This window comes from Cololabis saira, chromosome 3, assembly GCF_033807715.1.
Source record: "Cololabis saira isolate AMF1-May2022 chromosome 3, fColSai1.1, whole genome shotgun sequence".
Taxonomy (NCBI): Eukaryota; Metazoa; Chordata; class Actinopteri; order Beloniformes; family Belonidae; genus Cololabis; species Cololabis saira.
The window spans coordinates 46,874,026-46,878,302 of NC_084589.1; the positions used below are offsets into that span (position 1 = coordinate 46,874,026).

General features: G+C 44.8%; 1 pseudogene; it reads right to left on the reverse strand.

Moving 5' to 3' along the window:
- Positions 1 to 1,493: 1,493 nt before the first annotated feature.
- Positions 1,494 to 2,835, reverse strand: LOC133440416 (zinc finger protein 239-like; annotated as a pseudogene).
- Between the last annotated feature and the right edge of the window lie 1,442 nt (positions 2,836 to 4,277).

Sequence of the window (4,277 nt, forward strand, 5' to 3'; positions counted from 1 at the left end):
TCTCCACTTTTCAACTTCATTTGATGACATTTCTCTTTCCACATTGTTTTCTGAGCTAAATGCTGGTTGTACTGATCACGCTGTACCAATAATCTGCGTCACTGACAACTTTCCTCTTGTTGATGGACTAAAGTCTTTTTTTATTTGTGTTTTTATTATTATTACGAGATTGTTCACTCTTGGCTTTATGTTGAGCTTTTATAACTCACCACCAGGGGGCACTGCTGCTCTTTCTACATATGGAGAGTGTAATATTCCAGAATTATAAACAATATAATGATTCATCCATCTAAAATGAAAACTTAATTACATTTTTCATGATTATTTTGTTATTTATTTTTTATTGACTATTTATGAGTTGAGGTAAAAAGACATTTACTCCTAAACGGATGTCTGATATAAAAGGGTTAAATCCAAAGTCTGTCCTCTTCCTGGAATCTGATCCCGATGATCCTCCCTCTTCTTCCTGCTCTCCAACCTGCAGATCTGCAGCTTCAACACGGATCTCAACATCAGCTTTAGAAGAAATCATATGTCAGACGAGTTGTAAATCTAGTACAACTTGATTTTATACATGTGATTCAATAATATTGTTAATTTCATATTATGTAAATAATATGAAAGACGTACATAAATATCTTGTAACTTTAGTTTATATAGTTACAATAACACAGCATGGATTATTTTAATTACATTGTTTTGACTTAGTTTGTCCCATGAATTATCACGATAATCTGATGTACGTGCAGCTCAGATTTAAAATGCATAAAGTATTTTACAGTTTTCAGCGAACTGTGTATAACATCACAATATATCGCAAAATTTGGATACTGCAATATCGTATTGTATCGTGACTCAAGTATCGTGATGTGTATCTCACATTACACTCATTTCCTCATTCATTTGCAAACCAAATGTTCTTGTTTTTCTAAATCATAAAAACATTTTAAAGGGGAAATAAAAGCAAACCGCATCTGACTGCACTGACTTCTGAAATCTTCAAGGTTTTTTGTTTAATGCTGCAGACATTAAAGTTTATAAAAATGTGACAGATGGTTGGCTGTTCTGTTTCTGACGTGTTGATGGTTGCGTTTCTTCTTTTGTTCTTTTGTTTCTTCCTGTTTTTCAGAGGAACGTTATAAAAACTGAACACGTAAATATATCAAACTTGGACTAACCTCTGAACGGAGTAGATGGAGAGAGTTTAACAACATGGAGCTGCAGATTAGCTTTACAAAGAGAATGTGAGTGAAGAAGAAACAGACGGGAAAAAGGACGTGTGAGAGAGGCTTTGTAGAGGAACTAAATAAACTGTCACGTTTAAAGAAACTTCAGCAAACGCTAACAGCTCTTTATTAAACCGTGGAGACGGCAAGTTGTCAACAGCAACAAATAACAATTTTAAGAAGGAACAGGGATTCAAACAAACTCAATACAGAACTTTAAAAAAAAAAGTACACAACCACATCGTTCCCCTCTGGGTCAAGTTGACGGAGAAGCATAAATCCGGGTTGAACCTGCAACCCTTGTGGGGAGGGGATTAGGCTCATCAGCCACAGGAGGTGGTGGTTGGACTTCTGCGGGTTCTTCTTCTGTGGGTCAGACAGGAGTGGACAGCTGCCCCCGGAGGACGACAACATGAGCTTCATTTGTCACGAGTCACCAGACTTCTCCTCCGGGTGATTTTTCATGTGACTCAGCAAATCAATTCTGCGGCTAAAACCTTTGTTGCACATCTCGCACAAATATCACTTCTCGCCTGTGTGCGTGGTTATGTGGCTTTTAAGAGATGATGATCTAGTAAAGGTTTTGCTGCAGGTGTTGCACACGTACGGCCTTTCACCGGTGTGGATCCTCGAGTGAACCACTAGGTGGGAAAGTTGCTTGTAACTTTTTCCACATGTTTTGCAGATGTAGGGCTTCTCACCCGTGTGCGTGGTTATGTGGCTCTTAAGAGCTGATAATTGAGTAAAGGTTTTTCCGCAGGTGTTGCACAGGTACGGTTTCTCGCCCGTGTGGATCCTCGAGTGAACCAGCAGGTGGGAACGTAGCCTGAAACTTTTACCACATGTTTTGCACATGTAGGGCTTCTCGCCCGTGTGCGTGGTTATGTGGCTTTTAAGAGCTGATAATTGAGTAAAGGTTTTTCCGCAGGTGTTGCACAGGTACGGCTTCTCGCCCGTGTGGATCCTTGAGTGAACCAGCAGGTGGGAACGTAGCCTGTAACTTTTACCACATATTTTGCAGATGTAGGGCTTGTCGCCCGTGTGCGTGGTTATGTGGCGTTTAAGATCTGATGATTTAGTAAACGATTTTCCGCAGGTGTTGCACAGGTATGGCCTTTCGTCAGTGTGGATCTTCATGTGAGCCATTAAATTACAACTTTTACTGAACTCTTTCCTGCAAGTGCTGCAAGAAAATACCTTCTTCCCCATGTGGTTCCTGGTCAGCTTTGATTTACAGTTGCTGTCTGACGGGACAGCAGCATCTTCGTGGTCACCGTGTCGTCTCATTGGCTCCGGATCTGCAGTTTTACTGGAGTCTGAGCGTAAACTTTCAGTCCCTTCCTCATTTTTGTTTTGAGCTTCAGGAGAAGTGTGCAACAGCAGCTTGCCACAGTTTGGTCCTGGTTCACCATTTTCAACTTTCACATAAGCGACATTGACCAATGAGACATCCACCTCTACGTCCTCGTGCTTCATCTCCTGACCGCTGGAGTTTTCCTCAGGTTCTGTAGTCTGTGGATGCCCTGGTTCCTCCTGGTCCGGGCTGCAGCTCCTCTCCAGGTTATCAAGGTGCTGGTCACTGAAAACCCCGTCCTCCTCCACCTTACAAACATTTTCTTGTGGGAGTTCTGGAATTACAAAAAGGGACAAAAAGATAGGATTTTAACAAGTCAAAAGTGCTTCCCATTGTTTATTGTATTTGTGAGGTTTAAACTTTATCCTGAATCTTCGGTCTTCCCCTTCATCTATGTAGTATATTTGAAAACAAGTGCATTACTCTGTGTGACCATTAGGTGGCACTGTGACTGTACTCTTGTGTTACTGCGTTGGTGTCGAGACAGTTGAAGAATAAAGTTATTGCATTTCAGGTTGATTGATCCATCCATCCATCCATCCATCCATCCATCCATCCATCCATCCATCCATCCATCCATCCATCCATCCATCCATCCATCCATCGTCTGCCGCTTTATCCGTTCCCGGGTCGCGGGGGCAGCAGTCTCAGCAGAGATGCCCAGACTTCCTTCACCCCAGACACTTCCTCCAGCTCTTCCGAGGGGAGTCCGAGGCGTTCCCAGGCCAGCCGAGAGACATAGTCTCTCCAGCGTGTCCTGGGTCTTCCCCGGGGTCTCCTCCCGGAGGGACATGCCTGGAACACCTCCCTAGGGAGGTGTCCAGGAGGCATCCGGTGCAGATGTCCAAGCCACCTCAGCTGACTCTTCTCAATGTGAAGGAGTAGCGGCTCGACTCCGAGCTCCTCCCGGTGACCGAACTCCTCACCCTATCTCTAAGGGAGCGTCCAGCCACCCTGCGGAGGAAACTCATCTCGGCCACTTGTATCCGCGATCTCGTCCTTTCGGTCACTACCCAAAGTTCATGACCATAGGTGAGGGTAGGTGCGTAGATTGACCGGTAAATCGAGAGCTTCGCCTTTCGACTCAGCTCCCTCTTCACCACGACGGTCCGGTACATCGACCGCATAACTGCGGACGCTGCACCGATCCGTCTGTCAATCTCCCGCTCCATCGTTCCCTCACTCGGGAACAAGACCCCAAGATACTTGAACTCCTCCACCTGAGGCAGGACTTCTCCACCCACCCGGAGAAGGCATGCCACCCTTTCCCGGTGGAGAACCATGGCCTCGGTTTTGGAGTTGCTGATTCCCATCCCTGCCACGTCGCACTTGGCCTCAAAACGCCCCAGCACATGCTGAAGATCCCGGTCCGATGAAGCCAACAAGACAACATAATCCGCAAAAAGCAGAGATTAAATCCTGAGGTTCCCAAACCGGATCCCCTCCGGCCCCTGGCTACGCCTAGAAATCCTGTCCATAAAAATAAACAGGACCGGTGACAAAGGGCAGCCCTGCCGGAGTCCAACATGCACCGGGAACAAGTCTGACCTACTAGCAGATGACACCACACTCTTTCTCCGGGATGAAAATCAAGTTTCTATTGCAATAAACACCATAAATGAGTTTTCCAAGGCCTCTCGCCTAAATCTGAATCTTAATAAATGCGAAATTATTTCCATTAAGGATTCTGAAAAAAC